At 51.3% G+C, this 23,018-nt stretch overlaps 1 protein-coding gene across 2 annotated transcripts in view; it reads right to left on the minus strand.

Annotated features, from left to right (window-relative positions):
- Window positions 1–23,018, minus strand: part of CADM4 (cell adhesion molecule 4) — a 905,868-nt gene that overhangs the window by 864,294 nt on the left and 18,556 nt on the right. The gene's annotated exons all lie outside the window — the stretch shown is intronic.

The raw sequence follows: 23,018 nt of genomic DNA on the forward strand, positions 1-23,018 counted from the left end.
TTGGAAACGCCCACAGCATCTCCAGAGCAGAGGACAAACCAGCAGGAGAGAGAAGTGACCCCAACCCCGACCCTGATCAGAACAGTACTCGCCTCCGTCACTCACGGAAGGCGCCCACCTCTTCTGCAAACACCCATTCCATGGGTAGGCGCTACCTGAGAGCCTGACACCTGCTGGGCACTACCTCCCTCCAGTACCCCCTTTTCCTTCTGCACCCCTTGTCAAATCCCTCCGCTCACCCTTCTGGACCCCCTTCTAATTTAACCAACCACAAACAGCCAGCGTTTGTCAAGATCACTCCCCAAGTGATGGACTAATACAATATACACTGTAGTTCATCCTGTGTCACGACGCATGCGCAGAAGCCACAGCGTGGCTGAGTCGACAATTCGACCTATGTCAAGTTTCTACATTTTATTCAGAGAAAGGCCAACTGGTGCTGATGTAAAGCACTCCGATACCTTCGGGTCGAGATTGCGCTATATAAAACTGAAAAAAAAAAAAAAGTCCTATAAAAAACTAGTTTATATTCTACGGTTAATCAGCTTTGCCAGTCTCAGGAATGAATATAAAGCAGACTCGATTCTTCTTAGGCACTGATCGTGGGGGCTGGCACATCTCCGTATCCAACAGGATCCCTGTGCCATGTCAGTTGGTGTCTGTGGTGCAGTACGGTGGGGGTACCTCACAAGTCTACAAGACACTGGTACTGAGGCACATCCTCGATCAGTCCAATCAGAAGATCCCATGGATCCCTTGTAGAGCAGAGGTAGCTCAGTTGTCTCACAGATTTGAAGGCTTCATAAGAACCAGAGCTTCGCCGACACACAGTGCTTAATTTGAGCTGGTGGGGTCTAGTGCCCAGCACCGGCCCTTATTCGTCAACACCGACGCTTGTGACAGTCTGCCACAAGGTGGCGCTGTTGGGCTATTTTGGAGATGACCACGACAACAGTTAATAATTAATTCAATATACATTAAAAACAAGCATTTGCAATGCAACGGGTCTCACATTACGTCGAGTTAGAGCTATCAATGTTGTGAACTCCTAACCGGACTTTTCTTGCCACATTAAATGGAATATATATATATATATATTTTTTTTTAAACGATCGCGCTGTGTGAAAGACAGTGCGATTGTGCAGCAAAATGAAGACAAAAATTAGTCCAAAAACCATACGGAAAACATGGAGCCTCGTATGTTTCCAGTAGTTTACCGGTGCTCTCGAGGAGGGCTAAACACTGGAAAAGGCATGAAGTATGCATGCCTTTCACAAATGAAAACAAGCGGATTTTAAAAGGAAGACCACGAACCAATGAAAGTGACTGACCTAACATGGGTGTGGCTAAAAGCCCCCTAAAGAGAGATCAGAAGGGGGACGGAGCGCTTTGTGCTCGCACCCAATGACTATTACCTGCCACCCAAGCCATTCTTATGACTTTGAGGGCCTGGAACATCTTGAATTGTCACATTTGTAGGTGTGATGATTAGCAGTTGTGTTGTTGCTATCACTGGCAGCACGGCAGGGTCAATGGGTGGTGCAAACTGCTGTGGCCTCCTGACGAGGGCTCTGGCACTTATTGTTATTTTTTTACAAATGAAGCAATGGTCCGATAGTTCCTCGCCCCAGCCCTCCTCGCCACCCCCTCGCGGCTCTTTGAAGATCACCCTGCAGCCACCTGCCTGGATGCCAGACAACATTGTGAAGCTGTACGCCAAGGAGACGAAATCTTAATGAGTGGCATGGAGCTCTGGCCAAACACACCTGGCAAGGTGCCCAGACCTACACCACTTGTTTGTAACTTGGGAAGTGAAGGGCAGATTTGTGCCAAGAACAACAGCCAGGCAGGAGCAGAAGTGAGATCCTGACACTTCTAAATAACTAACACAACTTTCCCAGCGGGTTTTGCCTTTATTTTTTTTAAATAGGATACACATCTTTGTCTAATTGCAGGGTCTCTGACCCTGGGATGGCAATGTTCTATTGCCAGGGCTGTCTACTGTGTCACTGTATCCGCCCCAGCCCCTTCAGAACGCAGCAGCGAGACTAATCCTGGCAAGTCAGTGGTGTGACCATACGTCCCCGATGGTCAGCTCATCTCTACTGGCCAGGAATGGAAAAGTACAGCCAGGGACATCCTAAGGATTTTGGGGGCCCTGTTTGGAACTGCTTTAAATTTATGATCCAGTTTCAGCCCTTTCATGCCCTCTTCGGCCAGGTCACGGGCAGTGGACGTTAGCACCGGTCCAGATGCTAAATATGTTTATATCTAATATTCAGGGACAGTGATGTGTGTTTTCTATAAGTAACACACCACCAGCAGCTCACCAATATCACTGCAAATAACCTTTGTGACACGCTTCCATATCTCACATTTGAGGTCCTGTTTTGATCTAAAAGAAACTTTTTTCGGATGTTGCATGAACATAAAAACAACATTGTAGTGCAGAATGTCTACAGTCGACTCTCACACATCACCTGCATAAAAAAGTTAAAGGAAAACAGCATTTAACAACCTGTTTAGGATTATTCAAGGTCATCAAGGCAAGAGACTCTGCAGAACAGAGCTGGCTCTATCAGGTGGTCCTGAAAGGCTGGGGCCCGGGCTGCAGCCCACTTTGCCCAGGACTTAAAACGTCTCTGCAGACATGTTTAAAACGATCATAAGGCTTTCGTTGACAGGTGAGCTGCACCCTCACACTTCCAGGGTTGTCTCAACTTTACTGACCGGTTCAGAGCCTCCCTTGCTCTGGCCTGGGACTTTGAGGCAGGGTGTCTGAAGTCCAGGCGGAGACGAACTCCGCGACTTCCTGGCCTACTAAACTCCACCTGCAAGGAACTATCTGTACAAACCCGGATAGTTTAATCTGCAGGTCCAGAGTTCAATGACCGGACGATCGGAATGAGTGGGCCAACCTAGTACGGGACTAATTGGTGGTGGACAACTCTAAACTAGCCCTGCAGCCGCATCAGCCCCCACTGCACCACAGGCTGCGACAGCCCCCACTGCACCAGCAGGCTGCGACAGCCCCCACTGCACCAGCAGGCTGCGACAGCTCCAGCAGGCTGCGACAGCCTCCACTGCACCAGCCTCCACAGCTCTAGCAGGCTGCGGCAGCCTCCACTGCACCAGCCTCCCCTGCACCAGCAGGCTGCAACAGCCTCCACTGCACCAGCAGGCTGCGACAGCCTCCACTGCACCAGCCTCCACTGCACCAGCAGGCTGCGACAGCCTCCACTGCACCAGCCTCCACCGCACCAGCAGGCTGCGTCAGCCTCCACCGCTCCAGCAGGCTGCGTCAGCCTCCACCGCTCCAGCAGGCTGCGTCAGCCTCCACCGCTCCAGCCTCCACAGCACCAGCAGGCTGCAACAGCCTCCACAGCACCAGCAGGCTCCACTGCACCAGCAGGCTGCGACAGCCTCCACTGCACCAGCCTCCACCGCACCAGCAGGCTGCGTCAGCCTCCACCGCTCCAGCATGCTGCGTCAGCCTCCACCGCTCCAGCCTCCACAGCACCAGCAGGCTGCAACAGCCTCCACAGCACCAGCAGGCTGCACTGCACCAGCAGGCTGCAACAGCCTCCACTGCACCAGCAGGCTCCACTGCACCAGCAGGCTGCGACAGCCCCCATTGCACCAGCAGGCTGCGACAGCTCCAGCAGGCTGCGACAGCCTCCACTGCACCAGCCTCCACAGCTCTAGCAGGCTGCGGCAGCCTCCACTGCACCAGCCTCCACTGCACCAGCAGGCTGCGACAGCCTCCACTGCACCAGCAGGCTGCGACAGCCTCCACTGCACCAGCAGGCTGCGACAGCCTCCACTGCACCAGCCTCCACCGCACCAGCAGGCTGCGTCAGCCTCCACCGCTCCAGCATGCTGCGTCAGCCTCCACCGCTCCAGCCTCCACAGCACCAGCAGGCTGCAACAGCCTCCACAGCACCAGCAGGCTCCACTGCACCAGCAGGCTGCAACAGCCTCCTGAGACAGCCTCCACAGCACCAGCAGGCTGCGACAGCCTCCGCTGCACCAGCAGGCTGCGACAGCCTCCACTTCTTTACATCACTTCCCCTTGCAGTGGCCATGCTCAGGGCCAGTCTCAGTCCCCGGGCGGCCGGGACACAAAATGTTACAGCCGCTCAAGCATGAGGAGAGGACACATGGGCTACTGGGTTCCAAATTAAGGATGAGAAATTGGGACCGACTCACAGGATGAGAAAATAAGAAACAAGGCCGGGCCACCCGTAGCAGAACTGGTGTTGTATGTAGAGCTTCCTTCAGCAAATGTGTCAACGCCTGACCTGTAAATTAAAGGTGTTGCTACATAAACCAAGTTGACACTACCCTGCTTATTCACCACAGAAGGATGAACCAAATCTGTGGCCACCAGATAGCATGCACGCTCATCTATGGCCAGCAGGATGGGTGCACACACATATGTGCCCAGCAGGATGGATGCACATACATCTGTGGCCAGTGGACAGCATGCACACACATCTATGGCCAGTAAGTTGGATGCACATACATCTGTGGCCAATAGACAGCATGCACACACATCTATGGCCAGTAAGTTGGATGCACATACATCTGTGGCCAGCGGGATGGATGCGCACACATCTGTGGCCAGCGGGATGGACGTGCACACATCTGTGGCCAGCGGGATGGATGCGCACACATCTGTGGCCAGCGGGATGGATGCGCACACATCTGTGGCCAGCGGGATGGATGCGCACACATCTGTGGCCAGCGGGATGGATGCGCACACATCTGTGGCCAGCGGGATGGACGCGCACACATCCGTGGCCAGCGGGATGGACGCGCACACATCCGTGGCCAGCGGGATGGATGCACACTGTGAGAAAGTAGCCTCTTTCTAGCCTTGTTACCCCCACTTTTGGCCTGTTTGTGAGTGTATGTCAGGGTGTTTTCACTGTCTCACTGGGATCCTGCTAGCCAGGGCCCAGTGCTCATAGTGAAGACCCTATGTTTTCAGTATGTTTGTTATGTGTTACTGGGACCCTGCTAGTCAGGACCCCAGTGCTCATAAGTTTGTGGCCTATATGTATGTGTTCCCTGTGTGGTGCCTAACTGTCTCACTGAGGCTCTGCTAACCAGAACCTCAGTGGTTATGCTCTCTCATTTCTTTCAAATTGTCACTAACAGGCTAGTGACCAATTTTACCAATTTACATTGGCTTACTGGAACACCCTTATAATTCCCTAGTATATGGTACTGAGGTACCCAGGGTATTGGGGGTTCCAGGAGATCCCTATGTGCTGCAGCATTTCTTTTGCCACCCATAGGGAGCTCTGACAATTCTTACACAGGCCTGCCACTGCAGCCTGAGTGAAATAACGTCCACGTTATTTCACAGCCATTTTACACTGCACTTAAGTAACTTATAAGTCACCTATATGTCTAACCTTTACCTGGTAAAGGTTAGGTGCAAAGTTACTTAGTGTGAGGGCACCCTGGCACTAGCCAAGGTGCCCCCACATTGTTCAGGGCCAATTCCCCGGACTTTGTGAGTGCGGGGACACCATTACACGCGTGCACTACATATAGGTCACTACCTATATGTAGCTTCACAATGGTAACTCCGAATATGGCCATGTAACATGTCTATGATCATGGAATTGCCCCCTCTATGCCATCCTGGCATAGTTGGCACAATCCCATGATCCCAGTGGCCTGTAGCACAGACCCTGGTACTGCCAAACTGCCCTTCCTGGGGTTTCACTGCAGCTGCTGCTGCTGCCAACCCCTCAGACAGGCATCTGCCCTCCTGGGATCCAGCCAGGCCTGGCCCAGGATGGCAGAACAAAGAACTTCCTCTGAGAGAGGGTGTGACACCCTCTCCCTTTGGAAAATGGTGTGAAGGCAGGGGAGGAGTAGCCTCCCCCAGCCTCTGGAAATGCTTTCTTGGGCACAGATGTGCCCAATTCTGCATAAGCCAGTCTACACCGGTTCAGGGGACCCCTTAGCCCTGCTCTGGCGCGAAACTGGACAAAGGAAAGGGGAGTGACCACTCCCCTGACCTGCACCTCCCCTGGGAGGTGTCCAGAGCTCCTCCAGTGTGCTCCAGACCTCTGCCATCTTGGAAACAGAGGTGCTGCTGGCACACTGGACTGCTCCGAGTGGCCAGTGCCACCAGGTGACGTCAGAGACTCCTTGTGATAGGCTCCTTCTGGTGTTGCTAGCCTATCCTCTCTCCTAAGTAGCCAAACCCTCTTTTCTGGCTATTTAGGGTCTCTGTCTCTGGGGAAACTTTAGATAACGAATGCAAGAGCTCATCCGAGTTCCTCTGCATCTCTCTCTTCACCTTCTGCCAAGGAATCGACTGCTGACTGCGCTGGAAGCCTGCAAAACTGCAACATAGTAGCAAAGACGACTACTGCAACTCTGTAACGCTGATCCTGCCGCCTTCTCGACTGTTTTCCTGGTGGTGCATGCTGTGGGGGTAGTCTGCTTCCTCTCTGCACTAGAAGCTCCGAAGAAATCTCCCGTGGGTCGACGGAATCTTCCCCCTGCAACCGCAGGCACCAAAAAGCTGCATTACCGGTCCCTTGGGTCTCCTCTCAGCACGACGAGCGAGGTCCCTCGAATCCAGCAACTCTGTCCAAGTGGCCCCCACAGTCCAGTGACTCTTCAGTCCAAGTTTGGTGGAGGTAAGTCCTTGCCTCACCTCGCTAGACTGCATTGCTGGGAACCGCGTCTTTTGCAGCTACTCCAGCCTCCGTGCACTTCCGGCGGAAATCCTTTGTGCACAGTCCAGCCTGGGTCCACGGCACTCTAACCTGCATTGCACAACCTCCTAAGTTGTTCTCCGGCGACGTGGAACTTCTTTGTGCGACTTTGGGTGAGCACCGTTTCACGCATCCTCGTACTGCCTGTTTCTGGCACTTTTCCGGGTGCTACCTGCTGCTAAGAGGGCTCCTTGTCTTGCTCGACGTCCCCTCTACCTCCTGGTCCAATTTGCGACCTCCTGGTCCCTCCTGGGCCACAGCAGCATCCCAAAACGCTAACCGCATGATTTGCAGCTAGCAAGGCTTGTTGCACTTCTGCACGACTCTACAAGGCGAGAGGGATCCGTCCTCCAAAGGGGAAGTCTCTAGCCCTTTGCGTTCCTGCAGAAACCGCAGCTTCTTCTGTCCAGTAGAAGCTTCTTTGCACCCACAGCTGGCATTTCCTGGGCATCTGCCCATCTCCGACTTGCTTGTGACTTTTGGACTTGGTCCCCTTGTTCCACAGGTACCCCAGATTGGAAATCCAGTGTTGTTGCATTGTTGGTTTGTGTCTTTCCTGCATTATTCCTCTAACACGACTTCTTTGTCCTTAGGGGAACTTTAGTGCACTTTGCACTCACTTTCCAGGGTCTTGGGGAGGGTTATTTTTCTAACTCTCACTATTTTCTAATAGTCCCAGCGACCCTCTACAAGGTCACATAGGTTTGGGGTCCATTCGTGGTTCGCATTCCACTTTTGGAGTATATGGTTTGTGTTGCCCCTATCCCTATGTTTCCCCATTGCATCCTATTGTAACTATACATTGTTTGCACTGTTTTCTAAGACTATACTGCATATTTTTGCTATTGTGTATATATATCTTGTGTATATTTCCTATCCTCTCACTGAGGGTACACTCTAAGATACTTTGGCATATTGTCATAAAAATAAAGTACCTTTATTTTTAGTATATCTGTGTATTGTGTTTTCTTATGATATTGTGCATATGACACTAGTGGTACTGTAGGAGCTTCACTCGTCTCCTAGTTCAGCCTAAGCTACTCTGCTAAGCTACCATTATCTATCAGCCTAAGCTGCTAGACACCCTATACACTAATAAGGGATAACTGGGCCTGGTGCAAGGTGTAAGTACCCCTTGGTACTCACTACAAGCCAGTCCAGCCTCCTACACACACACATCTGTGGCCAGCAGGATGGATGCACACACATCTGTTGCCACAAGAGAGCATGCACATATATCTGTGGCCGCCAGACAGCATGCACGCATAGCGGTGGCCAGCAGGGTGGATACACACATCTGTGCCCAGCAGGGTCGATGCACACACACATCTGTGCCCAGCAGGGTGGATGCACACACACATCTGTGCCCAGCAGGGTGGATGCACACACACATCTGTGCCCAGCAGGGTGGATGCACACACACATCTGTGCCCAGCAGGGTGGATGCACACACACATCTGTGCCCAGCAGGGTGGATGCACACACATCTGTGGCCAGCAGGTTGGATTTGCACACACACATCTGTGGCCAGCAGGTTGGATTTGCACACACATCTGTGGCCAGCAGGTTGGATTTGCACACACATCTGTGGCCCAGGAGGTTGCATGCACACACGTGACCAACAGGTTGGATGGTGGATGTGCACACGCCTGTGACTGACAGGTTGGATGCACACACATCATTGATTGGCAGGTTGGATGCGCACACATCATTGATTGGCAGGTTGGATGCGCACACATCTGTGGTAAGTTGGATGCGCACATATGTGGCTAGCAGGATGGATGCGTACACACCTGTGGTAAGTTGGAGGCGCACACATCTTATCAGCAGGACAGATGCGCACACATCTGTGACCAGCAGGACAGATGCGCACACATCCGTGACCACCAGACAGCATGCACACACATATGTGGCCAGCAGGATGGATGCGCACACATCTGTGACCAGCAGGACGGATGCGCACACATCCGTGACCACCAGACAGCATGCACACACATATGTGGCAGCAGGATGGATGCGCACACACGTGGCCAGCAGGATGGATGCGCACACACGTGGCCAGCAGTACTGATGCGCACACATCTGTAGCCAGGAGGATGGTTGCACACACCCCTGTGGCCTGCGGGTTGGATGCACACACACATGCGGCTTGCAAGTTGGATGTGAAAAAATCTCAGCAGCAAATGTTAAACTCACTAGCTTAGGCTCCAAGCTGATTTGGACTTGTAAGTTTGGTTCTCCCAATGCCACTGGACCTAGGCTAGCCAGGACCTTTGCCCAGGATGCCTTTATCAAGCTGAACCTACAATTAGACTAGCAAAAGTGAACCTGATCCTTGCCCTGCACATATCGGTCTGCTGAAAGGGCAACAGCCTCCCAGGGGCCCCGTTGATGTATCTCATTAATAAAAGTCACTTTACAACAGAGGCTTTTAGAAGAACGGCCCTCTGGGGGACGCGGCGCAGCGCCGCAACCTGGTACTCCCGCTCGCAGCATCACCAGAGCAGCGCCCGCCCCCTGACGCCTCTTGTGATCTCCGCCTTACGTCTCCCCCCTTATGCCCCAGTGGGTGAGCATCCACGGGACCCCAGACTGGGCAACTGCTCAGTCTCCAAAGGCAACGCGCCTCACAACCAGAAAGATACCCAGCCCTAATAGGAAGCGCCTCGAGGCGCTACACTTTACCGAGCCGCGTGACAGAAGCATCAAATGCATTTAAGCACTCGGAAACACTGGAGTAGAGACGGTTCCTCTAACTCAGGCTGCGGGGCTCAGTTCAAGAACCCCTCGGACATGACTGAAGGATCCGAACCTCAAAGCCCTGTGCCTCACGGGGGTGTCCCTTCTTGGTAGTGCCTCAGGGGGCGCTCTCCTCACACCTAGCAGCCACATTTGAAGCAATACTCCGAGTTTCCTGGTTTTATTCCCGTCTTTTTGCCTGTAGTGTTTATTTTACGAAAGGAAAATACAGAAATGCGCTCTTATGCAGTGCCTTTCCGTGGATCAGTCACGTCCTGGAGTCCAGCAGCTCTACACGGTGACAGCTCAGGGAGAGAAAAACAATCGATTTCCTAAAATGGCTGAATGAGTTGCGAGGTTATTTGTACACGTGTCACAACGCTAATCTTTAAAAGGAGAGTTGATCGATTGACCATATAGCGCACTAAACAAAATGTGGGTGTATGTTCATCAAATACTGAAATGTCAAATACACTAGTTGCCATGTCATTTTCAGGAGACCAACAATATATATGGGTAAATATTAATATAAAAATACGGATGAACACTGACAAAGTGAAACAAGTACATACCCTAAAAACTAAAGTGACCTCCTGCATCCTCAGATATTTCTACAAATTGCTTACAAACTCGTTACCTCAACCTGTAACTCCAAATGCTTTGAAATTGAAAGTTTACAACGAACACCACCTGACCAACAATCTCTAAAACCACAACATGTCCTCACACTTTTCTACACAGCGGCATCATGTCAGACAACAACCACACCATCCCCTCCCAGGGTCCACCTGTAATCTCAGTATAGTCCACCCTGGCCCAATCACAGCCCCAAGCAACACAGCCAGCAGTGAGATCAGAGTGTCACCTCCACCCTGGACCCAACTCCACACAACCTACAGAGGTACTAATGAGTAACAGCTCTGCCATGAACACACACGAAACCACTCAACCCCACAGACCAGGCCTCCTTGATGAATAATCCCCTTCTATGGAACAACTAACTCCTGCTCCTGGAAGTGGAGAATATTGGAATTCCTTTTTCAGGGCCGTTCAGGTTGTCGCCGCCATTTTTCCTTGCAGCCGGCAGCACATGCATGGCTGCCATCTTGGGGGGTTAGCGTTCTGGTTACTCTAGATCACAGAATACTGGAACTTGGAAACCCATTTAATACGCCCCACTGGCGCCAACAAAACTTTAGGGTCTGCCACATCGGCCCACCGTTACACTTCTGAGCAGATGCATGCCCTGAGATTGCCCCCGAACATAGAATGTAAGATATGTATAGAAGATAACATAAATGCCTGGTACTGCCCCGCTTGTCAGTGGACTCCACAACTTGGGGGAGAGGCCAAATTTGGCGTCTAAACCTCATATCTCTTTTATATTCATGAATTGCCGCTCTCTACCCGCTCACAAACTAGACATCAATCTTCTATTAAATGAGTTGGCCCCCACAGCCTTGTTCCTTACTGAAATGTGGCTGCATGAAGGATCTGCCCCAGACATCAATTTGGCATTACCTACCGGATATTTAATTGCCAGAGTGGACAGAAGTTCCTCCAGAGGTAGAGGAATCGCAATTATGTATAGGGACTCTCTCAAATTGACTTGCCAGCCCCTTCAGTTACTTGAAGGGGAAGGCATGTTCTTTTCGCTTGCACTCAACCCCCATTACACCTTTTTAGGCATTTTACTTTACCGTCCCCCTGGCCCACCAGAGAAGTTTTTGGATTCCCTCTCAGATCATATAGCTGATCTCATATGCACAAGACCTAAGATCACTATTTTAGGTGATTTTAATATTCATGCTGAGACTCTCGATCAGTCAGCATCGAGACGTTTGCTGGGTGATATGGAGGCGCTGGGTTTGGTTCAATTGGTTAGAGGTCCCACACATGAAAGGGGACTCTCCATTGACCTAGTATTCAGTAACACTTCTGCTTTAACCTGTAAACGACCCGTTCCTCTGGCCTGGTCGGACCATTATCTAATCTCGCTTCAATTCGCTATAGATACAGTGGAAAACGGTGTTAGGCCGACGGCGCAGGTCGGGAGACAGTGGGGTGAGCTCAATATCAACTAATTTATAGGTACCCTGGAAATCCGGAAATCCCGGTTCACGGACAGGGTGGATTATGAAGCGAAGGCCTTCAATGATTGGGTCACTGATAGCCTGGGTACGGTTCTTCCTCGTAGGACAATAAATGGTCCGCGACGGAAATCCAGTGCCCTGTGGTTTACACCCCACCCGCATCTCCTCAAAAAGGAGAGTAAAAAGCTAGAGAGGAGTTGGAGAAACTCATACGACATGGGGGACAGGGACGCGTATAGGAAGGCAATCAGAAGGTATCATACCGAGATTCAATCAGCACAAAGCTCCTTCTATCAGCAGAGAATTGAAGATGCCGCGGGCTCCCCTAAAGAAGTGTTCCAGGTTTTAAAAGAAATTCTCCAAGTACCCTTGGAAGAGAATCCGACGGAAGCTTCTACAGAGCGCAGTAATGTGCTAGCCAACTTTTTTCAGCAAAAAATCCTGGACATCTACTCAAACTTTGCCAATAGTAGCTCCAGGTCAGAAGAGTGGGAGAGACCCATTAACAACGGACTAGCTTCTATTCTTCATTTTACCCCTCTCTCCTAGGCACAGGTTACAGCGCTTCTTGCTTCTCTTAAGTTAGGATCCCCTTTGGATCCTGCCCCCCCCATATACTTGCTCAAGGGAAGCTATAGTGCCAGTTCTAACAGAAATGCTGAACGCATCAATAACTAGAGGTTTAGTGCCGAGCCCATGGAAGCATGCGATAGTCAAGCCTCTGCTTAAGAAACCCACCCTGGATCCAGCAGTGCTTGAGAATTATAGGCCTATCTACTTATTACCAGCCCCTGTCAAAATATTAGAAAAACACATTAATATGCAACTATCCACCTTCCTAGAAGAAAACAGCCTCCTTCACCTCACCCAGATGGGTTTCAGACCAGGGCACAGCACGGAAACTGCGCTTATCGCGGTTATGGAAGAAGCCAGGAAGTGTGTAGATCAGGGACTAACCACAGTGATCATCATGCTGGACCGGAGTGCAGCGTTTGACACTGTAGACCATCAAGTGTTGGTCCGGAGGGTGAGGAATATTGGAATCAAGGGTCAAGCGCTAGCATGGCTCACATCCTTCTTAGAAGGGAGATCATTCCAGGTCCTTGACCGATACCATCTGATGGACAAACTACAGTGTAATTGCGGAGTGCCACAGGGCTCATCACGGAGTCTGACCCTTTTTTAATATATATATATATATATATATATATATATATATATATATATATATATATATATATATATATGGCCCCTCTAGCCACTCTGGTAGAGTCGTTCGGACTAGCGCTGGTGTCCTACGCAGATGACACTCAATTGGTTGTCTCCTTTTCTTCGAAGGTAGCTTCAGAAGGGGCCATACTTTCCACCTGTTTACAAGCGGTTTCAGGTTGGATGGCCGACAGTAAGCTGCAACTAAATGTGGAAAAACCGGAAACGATGATTCTGGGCCCGGAACCAAGACCAGGCACTCTGCCTAGGATCCCATTGGCGCTGGGGGAACTCCCTCCTCCTAAGAAGCAAATCAAGAGCTAGGGGATTAGGCTGGACCCTTTTCTAACGCTCGACATACACGCTAGGCACATATCGTCGACCTGTTTTGGCCTACTTAGACTCCAGAGGAAGGTCTTTATTATGCTCCCCGCCTTGGCAAGAAGGCTTATTGTGCAGGCCACCATTTTATCTAGACAAGACTACGGTAATAGACTATTCCTTGGCTCTCCATCCTATGTAAAGAAGAAACTGCAGAGGGTGCAAAACGCGGCTGCCAGTCTGCTGTTGGATATCCCAAAATGGACCTCTGTAAAATCTGGTCTAGCCTCCTTACACTGGCTACCTGTGGAGCAGCGTATAGAATTTAAGGCTCCGTGTTATATACACAGGGCCCTTTATGACAAAGGTCCCCCACTCTTGAAGAACTTTGCTGCCTTCTACAAGCCGAATTGAGATCTTAGATCCGCCTCAACAGCCCTGGCTACCCTACCCAAAGTAAATAAAGCTAGATGGGGTGGTGCCACAATGGCATTTCTGTGACCCAAGTCGTGGAACTCCCTGCCTCTTAGCTTGCGGCTGATGAGTCAAGAATACAATTTTCGGAAGTCACTGAAAATGTGGTTTAGAGCTGGCGATTGTAATGCTGACCCCTGGACAAGATCCGTTAGCGCTGGGAAACCCTAGGGTAGCCATGCGCTCTACAAATGGTATAACATAACATAACATTGGTGAGTCCAGGCACTTACAAGGCGCAAATTTTCTTACCAACAGGCTACAGTGTTAACCTTCCTCTGCACCACACCACACCGCACCACTCAGAAGAGCACAACGCTAGGAATACTCATCCTTGAAGCTTTGGGCCCTGCTTTCGAGTTCATGTTAATTCATTTAATTTCTGGAGGAAGAGATAAATCTGGTGGGGGAAATCTACCAGTGGCATTTCCTTCACCATGCTTCACCACCCCCAACCACACACTTCCACACAACTACACCACACACCACCAATGCCCACTGACCGCACCATGGCTACACCACAGCAGTCGAAGGTACCACAGCAGTCTCAGAAGTGGTACAACAGCAGTCCAGAGCATATCACCAATCCTGAAAGGCCACACCATGGCACGTCAACAAGGATTAAAGGTGGCACCACCCCAAAGATACATCAGCAGTCCACAGCTCACCACCGATCCCAAAAGGCCACCCCCATGGCACAGCAGCAAGGATTAAAGGCTCAGAGGCAGTAACACAGCAGTCCAGAGACCACCAACAAGCCCCAAACTCTGCACCATGGCGAACAAATCCAGAACACCCCAGGATGCATCTCTGACTGCACCAAGTATCAAAGGTGGCACCAGCGCAATCCATGGCTCTAATGCTGGAGAGCCATAAATGCATCAGGACATGTCAAACCAGCAAACACCAGAAGCAGCACTATATCAGCCCAAGCGCACAGACACCACAGACTGGACTCCAGAGCACTTCAGCAGACATCAAAGTTACACCACAGCAGTCCACAGCACAACAGGAGGAATCACAGGCTGCACTATTGCAACCCAAAAGTGCACTGGATGCATTCAAAGATGCACCATGGAAGTGCAGTACATCACAGGGTGCGTCAGAGGCTGCACCACAGACATCCAGGAAACCCCACCTTCGATTGCATCGCTACACTCTACAGCACACCAGTAGGTATCAAAGGCGGCACCACTGCAGTACACATTAGCATAGCATGCTTCAGAGGCAGTCCCACAGCAGTCCAAGGCACCACAGGATGCATTAGAGGAAGAACCATGAATGTCCAAGGCACCACAGGATGCATCACTACAGTCTACAGCACACCAGCAAGTATCAAAGGCGGCACCACAGCATGTTTCAGAGGCAGTCCCACAGCAGTCCAAGGTACAGCAAGATACGGTATTGGAAACCCCATGGATGTCCAAGGCAGCACAGGCTGCATTGATACAGCCTACAGCACACCAGCAAGTATCAAAGTTGGCACCACAGCACTCCATACACACACACACACACAGCATTCTTACCCCCACAGGATGTATTAAAGGAAGCCCCACAGTAGGCCAGGACCCCTCAGGATGCATCCTACCCTGCATTGCTAAAGTCTACAGCACACCAGCATCTACCAAAGACAGCACCAGAGCAGTCCATACACCACAGCATGCTGCAGTGGCAGTGCCACATTAGTCCAAGGCACCACAGGATACATTAGAGGAAACACCATGGATGTCGAAAGCACCCAAGGCTGCATCACCACAGTCTAAAGCACACCAGCATGTATCAAAGATGACACCACAGCACTCTATACACACACAGCGTGCTGCAGAGGCAGTGCCACAGCAGTCCAAGGCACCACAGGATGTATTCGAGGATGCACAATGGAAGCCCAGAACACCCCAGGAAGCATCTTAAACTGCATTTCTACAGTCTGCTCCACACCAGCAAGTATCAGAGGTGTCACCAGAGCAACCCATGGCACCACAGTTAGTGCCAAAGACTGCCTTACTGCTGTCGGGGTAGCTCAGATGGCACCAAAACCTTCACCTCAGTAGTCTTGTGCGCACCCCAGCATCCTAGAGCTCACCATCTCACACTGCAGGATACACCCACCAACTCCCAGAGAGCACCCTCATCAGCTGGGAGCTGGTGGGCTGCAGGATGGTGCCCTGCTGAGGTGGGAGGGCTCCCTGTGCCCAATTCAGGTGGGAGGCAATACTTTCTTTGCAGGTGGCTCAGTATCTTGCAGGCCACACCAGGTGTGATGTAGTTTGCTCTAAGAAAGCCCAGCACCCGCAATAACAAATGTGTAAGCCTTACTCCAGAACAAGGAGACCTGAACTGTCTTATAGGTCTGTAGAGGGGTGTAGCTTAGTCACTGAGATTCAGGGGGTGTGTATCTCAAATTTTCTAACTGAAAAATCAGTGAACCACAGGGTGAACTGGTGAGATGGTCACAGTTCGGGATGGACTGTTACCGTGAGAAGCAGGGACAGCAGTGATTTGCATCAGGCTGGCCTCTTAGGCTGATTTAGAGTTGCCAGACAGGGTAGTCCATCGCAACAGTGACAGAGTACCCTGTCCACTAAAGTCAAGGTCCACCTGCTTGAGTTCGAGCCAGGCAAACCCCAGGTTTTATGCCCACAGAGTATGTATTCTCTGTGATGGCCCAATGAAGTAGCAGCCATCGGAGGTAAGCTATCCGACTATCTGCCCCATCTCGAGTGGATGGTTGGATGACTTATTTTAACTGTGTCCCTGGCAGTGAGGGACAGTTAAAAAAAAGAAAAAAAAAAAAAAAAAAAAATTATAAAGAAATAAATTTTTAAAAAGTTTCTTTTTTTTTTTTTTTTTAAAACGAATTTACGCTTTAGGTTTATGAATAAAAAACTTCGGAAATGTATGATGGCTGTCTGTTATGTTTCACAGTGCCATCCGTCAAACGCTTCCTACATTGACAGGAACCGCCACGATGGCGAACATCTCTAAATTTTGCAGGCGGAGGAAAGGCGGGTGGCTGATGTAAGGTCCTGCCTGTCCGTCTTCACTCCGTCCACCAAACCCTAAATCGAACCCCCACAGTGGGTGAAAAAAAATGATTTGAAATGCTACCCCGAGTGATTGTCCGTAGTTAGGCTATTTGCAAGCGTTGGTCCTATCACTTTTTAGAAGTATGATTGCTAGTAGTATGCCTGGAAACCCGAGACTGGTGCAGCTTTCCGAGCCTCCTACTGCTAATGCTTAAGATTTCCGAAGAGTGGTACATTCCATGCATTGAGGGGACACATCTGTGGGTGCAGATTTAGTACTTTGTGGGTAAACTGGTCACTATATATATTTCAGCTCCTGATCCAAACAACGAACAAGTTAAAACATCTTAGTGAAATCAGGACAAGGAGGAAAAACCAACAGAGGCCTAGAAGACCCAACTCAGTCCTGAGTGCATTTATTTAGGGGGTGCCCCCCCCCCCCCGGAAGCTATGCCCCTGTTTCTGTATTCATGCCTGGCCTTTTTATGCGGCAAGCGCCGTGAACTACAAAACACAACTAAATACTGAGCAAAGTACCTCTGACTCTGCTGTCATTCTGCCGCTACCGCCGCCCAGATATCATTCCGAATAATGTAATGCGTCGCCTCCGCTTTCAATTGCCTCGCCGGCTAAACATGAATATTTGTAAATGGCGCTTGAAAAACGCTACACAGCACCGCTGACTCCGCGCCACCCAAGTCTCATTTTATTTAGTACAATGCAAATAAATGAAAGCACCAGCAGAGGAGCACAGGAGTGTCCTCTGATACCAAAGACATTTCAGTTTTCCAAACATTTCCCTCAGCGTGCGGTGGCAATGCACCACCCCTTATAGAAGACGCTACAGCGACAAGAATATGAACCCGGGCGCTCAGGCCTCATGGTAAGACCACATCGCCACAGACCCCCAGCAATTGCTAATCAAATCAAATCAAATCATTAACATTTATAAAGCGCGCTACTCACCCGTGCGGGTCTCAAGGCGCTAGGGGGGAAAGGGGGGGTTATCGCTGCTCGAACAGCCAAGTCTTTAGGAGTCTCCGGAAAGCGGAGTGGTCCTGGGTGGTCCGGAGGCTGGTGGGGAGGGAGTTCCAGGTCTTGGCCGCCAGGAAGGAGAAAGATCTCCCACCCGCCGTGGAGCGGCGGGTGCGAGGGACGGCAGCAAGTGCGAGGCCAGCGGAGCGGAGGGGGCGGGTGGGGACGTAGAAGCTGAGGCGTCTGTTGAGGTATTCCGGTCCCTTGTTGTGGAGGGCTTTGTGTGCGTGGGTGAGAAGACGGAAGGTGATCCTTTTGCTGACTGGGAGCCAATGCAGGTGTCTCAGGTGTGCGGAGATGTGGCTGTTGCGGGGTACGTCGAGGATGAGGCGGGCCGAGGCGTTTTGGATGCGTTGCAGGCGGTTTTGGAGTTTGGCTGTGGTCCCGGCGTAGAGGGTGTTGCCGTAGTCCAGGCGGCTCGTGACGAGGGCGTGGGTCACGGTTTTTCTGGTGTCGGCGGGGATCCAGCGGAAGATCTTACGGAGCATGCGGAGAGTGAGGAAGCAGGCGGAGGACACGGCGTTGACTTGCTTGGTCATGGTGAGAAGAGGGTCCAAGATGAAGCCAAGGTTGCGGGCGTGGTCTGCGGGGGTCGGTGCGGTGCCGAGGGCCGTGGGCCACCAGGAGTCGTCCCAGGCGGACGGGGTGTTGCCGAGGATGAGGACTTCTGTTTTTTCAGAGTTCAGCTTTAGGCGGCTGAGCCTCATCCAATCTGCGACGTCCTTCATACCCTCTTGTAGGTTGGTCTTGGCGCTGTCCTTGGTGAGGGAGAGTACAAGTTGGGTGTCGTCGGCGTAGGAGGTGATGATGATGTCGTGCTTGCGTACGATGTCGGCGAGGGGGCTCATGTAGACATTGAAGAGTGTCGGGCTGAGCGATGAGCCTTGAGGTACGCCGCAGATGATCTTGGTGGGTTCTGAGCGAAACGGAGGGAGGTAAACTCTTTGGGAGCGGTTAGCGAGGAAGGAGGCGATCCAGTCCAGGGCCTGGCCTTGGATCCCGGTGGAGCGTAGGCGGGTGATTAGGGTGCGGTGACAGACGGTGTCAAAGGCAGCCGAGAGGTCGAGGAGAATGAGGGCGACTGTTTCACCGTTGTCCATCAGGGTTCTGATGTCGTCTGTGACTGAGATGAGGGCGGTTTCCGTGCTGTGGTTGGTTCGGAATCCGGTTTGTGAAGGGTCGAGCAGGTTGTTGTCTTCCAGGAAGGTGGTCAGCTGTTTGTTGACGGTCTTTTCTATTACCTTGGCTGGGAAAGGTAGAAGAGAGATGGGGCGGAAGTTTTTCAGGTCGCTTGGGTCAGCCGTAGGTTTCTTTAGTAGGGCGTTGACTTCAGCGTGCTTCCAGCATTCGGGGAAGGTAGCAGAAGAAAAAGAAGAGTTGATGACGGTCTGGAGGTGCGGGGCGATGATGTCGTCGGCTTTGTTAAAGATGAAGTGCGGGCAGGGGTCCGAAGGGGCGCCGGAGTGGATAGAGTTCATGATGGATTTGGTTTCTTCCGTGTTGATGTGGGTCCAGTTGTTGAGGGTGATGTCCGGGGAAGCGGGTTCAGTGGTGTATGGTTGGGTCTGGTGTCCGAAGCTGTCGTGGAGGTCGCTGATCTTGCGATGGAAGAAAGTGGCGAGGGATTCGCACAAATCCTGTGAGGGCGTGACGGCGTTGGCGCTGGCGTTGGAGAACTCTTTGACGATGCTGAAGAGTTCTCTGCTGTTGTGGCTGTTTTTGTCTAGTCTGTCGGTGAAAAAGTTCCTTTTGGCAGTGCGGATCAGGTGGTGGTGTTCGCGTGTAGCGTTCTTGAGGGCGGTCATGTTGTCAGCGGTGTGGTCCTTGCGCCAGGCCTTCTCAAGGGCACGACAAGTTTTCTTTGATTCTTTGAGGGTGTCAGAGAACCAGAGAGGTTTTTTGGTGTTGGTCTGTCGATGCGTGCGTTTGAGGGGAGCAAGGTTGTCAGCGCAGTTGGAGATCCAGTTTGTGAGGTTGAGAGCTGCGTCGTTGGGGTCGGTGGTGAGGGTGGGTTGGTTGGCGGCGAGAGCGGAGAAGAGTTGCTCTTCAGGGATCTTGTTCCACTGTCGATGAGGGATGGGTTGAGTGCGGAGGTGGGAGGTCTCGCGTCGGAATGTGAAGTGGACGCAGCTGTGGTCGGTCCAGTGTAGGGCAGAGGTGTGGCTGAAGAAGACGTGTTTGCTGGCGGAGAAGATAGGGTCGAGCGTGTATCCGGCGATGTGGGTGGCGGTGTTCACCAGTTGTTTGAGGCCGAGGTTGGCGAGGTTGTCGAGCAGGGTGGTGGTGTTGGGGTCGTTGTTTTGTTCCAGATGGAAGTTGAGGTCGCCTAGGAGGATGTAGTCCGGTGAGGCGAGGGCGTGCGGGGAGATGAAGTCGGCGATGGCGTCGCTGAAAGAGGCGCGAGGTCCGGGAGGATGGTAGACGAGGGATCCTCTGAGGGTGGTCCTTGGGTCGGTGCGAATCTGAAAATGCAGGTGTTCAGCGGCGAGGGGGGGGTCTTCGGTGGAGGTGGTGACGCTGATGGAGTCTTTGAAGATGATGGCGACACCTCCTCCTACTTGGTTGGTGCGGTCTTTTCTGGAGATCTTGTAGCCTTCGGGGATGGCGGGTAGCGATGTCTGGAGCAGAGGAGGCGTTCATCCATGTCTCCGTGATGAAGGCGACGTCCGGGGCTGTGGAGTCCAGGAGGTCCCAAAGTTCAACGGCGTGCTTGTGGACGGAACGAGCGTTGATCAGGATGCACTTGAGGTGGTTGATGGCGCGTGGGCTTGTGGTCGTGGTAGTTGCGTGGTGGAAGATGCGTTTGCAGGAGTTGCAGGCGAAGGGTCCATGGGTGCGTTTGGGGTGAGCTAGGAAGCAGGTTTTGGAGCGCCCTGGGTTGAGGGCGTGGAGGGTGGTGGGGTCGTAGCGGATCAGCGGGGCTTGGGGGAGCTGGGGACCAGGGGTCGTGGCGCAGATGGGCTTGCCTCTGGCGCGCCTCTGGCGCGCCAGCGGCGTGCCCGCTGCGCAGTCGCGCAGCGGCCGCCATAAGAGGTAGGAGGGGGGGGAGGGGTCAGCTGGGGGCGAATGGGAGCTGGGGGGCGGGGGCGTGCAGGAGGTCGCGGCGGGAAAGCGCGAGGGAGGGGGGGGACAGGTAGAGTGAGAGGAGCTGGGGGAGGGGGTTTAGGGTGGAGGAGGGTGAGTGTTAGGAGGTTTGGAGATTAGGGAGAGAGATAGGAGTAGGGTTGTGAAGATAGGGGAGGGGGGGTTGTAGAGGTGGGTGAGGGAGAGAGGTAGAGTGAGAGGATAGGGAGATAGGTAGTAGAGGGGGTGGCGGGAGGGGGGGAGAGATAGAGAAATAGATAGAGAAAATAGATAGAGAAGTCGATAGATAGGGAAATAGATAGATAGACAGATAGGTAGGTAGGAGGAGGTGGAGAGTGGGGGAGTAGATAGTGAGATAGGGAGCTAGAGAGATAGGAAGAGTGAGGGAGGTAGATAGCGAACGGGTTAGCTAGGGGTGAGAGAGGGGGAGGCGAGTGAGGGAGGGGGATGAGGAAGGAGCAGGAGGGCAGGCTCGGGGGAAGAAGACGGAGGAGGTAGAAGAGCCGAAGACAGGAGAGCAGAAGACGGAAGACAGGAGAGCAGAAGACGGAAGACAGGAGAGCAGAAGACGGAAGACAGGAGAGCAGAAGACGGAAGACCGGAAGAGCGGAAGAGCGGAAGAGCGGAAGACCGGAAGAACAGAGAAGAACCGAGAAGAACCGAGAAGAACCGAGAAGAACCGAGAAGAACCGAGAAGAACCGAGAAGAACAGAGAAGAAGAACACAGAAGCACCGAGAAGAACAGAGAAGAAGAACACAGAAGACCGGAAGAACACAGAAGAACAGAAGGGAAGAACAGAAGAACAGAAGAACACAGAAGAAGATTGCAGAGGGGGGGGCGAGGAGAAAGAGACAGAGAGGAGGAAAAGAAGCAGGAGCAGGAGAGAAGGTGAGTGGCGCGGGCAGGGCGAGGGGCTGGGAGGAGGGGGGTACTTACAGTTAGGTGGGTCTCAGGAACACAGGAACTCGGGAACTTGGAGGAGCTGCAGCGGCAGGGGGAGCGACCTACCCTTGGGTAGTATCTATCTGTCTATCTATCGATCTATACACATATATAAATATAATATAGTATGGGGTTACTAAAAAACAAATTAGTAAATCAGCACCCATGTAAATATTCCTTGAATGGGTGCAAATTTACCAATTTTTGGAATTCACAAACATTTCCAGCAGTAGGCTTGGAAAACTGCATCAGTCTCAAGTTTCCAGGAATACTTTTGAGAAATCAAGTTTAGAAAATTGAGAGAACTTACATACAAATGGAGTGAAATGGTCTAAATCTTTCAAACACCAATGGTTTATGTCAATATCCATCCAGCGAGCTACACCGTAACCACCTTTTGCAGCACAACCCAAAGAAAAGATAGCGCTATTTAAAAAACACTGACAGGATTCCTAACAAGGCGTTCACCGGGATGGATAGACAGCAGACCTAGATGTTGTCCAGTGGGTTTGCTTTAGCTCACAAACTGGAAAAATTGACTTCTAATCCCAGATTGACCACTTAAACTAAATATGCTGGAAATAATCACAGTATTATAGATCTGGACAGGATCCACATCACAAGGTCTGGGGACCCATCGGGTCTGTGAAGCCTCCTCAGGTGGTCTGCGGTTCCTTAGAAAATTATTAACAGATTGATAAAGTGTATATAAATCAAGTGGTTAAATGTATAAATGAAAATTTTAAAACCTATGCAAATGTCAGGGAATTTGAATTTGGAGGCTAAAAATGTAATTAGTATTCTCAGATGGATTCGTAGGAGCAGTGCGGGAGCATCAAACAGAATATAGTATGGACCATGTGTGGCTTCAATTGAATTTAGAACACCTACAACCTTCCTATCAACATTTTTATTTGTATTTTTTTCTTTATATTTGTTTGCAAATTAAGTAAATTGTGTTATCATTTGTGTATTTCTTTCCTGAATGCTTGTTTCTGTATTTTATGTGCATTGTTTTGCAGGTGGACTCATCAACAATGTTCAGGCCGGGGTCCCCCGCTTCCAGTAATTGTACAGTGGAGGGGTCCCTAATTTCCAAAAATGATTCAGTGGGGGAGGGGGGTCCATGGGATCCAGTAATGATAAAGTGGGGGTCCACAGAAGTCAATAGATTGAGAACCACTGGTCTAGTGGATTAGTTGGAAATTGTGGAACCAGGACACATTATTTTTAAATTCCGAACCTCCATTTAGCCAGACTTTGTACTCTTGGGCGATCACTTCTTAGGTTTATTGCCCTGCTCCCTTTGGGCAGAACAGGGAGTATTTAGAACCAATGTAAAGGCTGC

The sequence above is a fragment of the Pleurodeles waltl genome, chromosome 7 (assembly GCF_031143425.1).
Source record: "Pleurodeles waltl isolate 20211129_DDA chromosome 7, aPleWal1.hap1.20221129, whole genome shotgun sequence".
NCBI lineage: Eukaryota > Metazoa > Chordata > Amphibia > Caudata > Salamandridae > Pleurodeles > Pleurodeles waltl.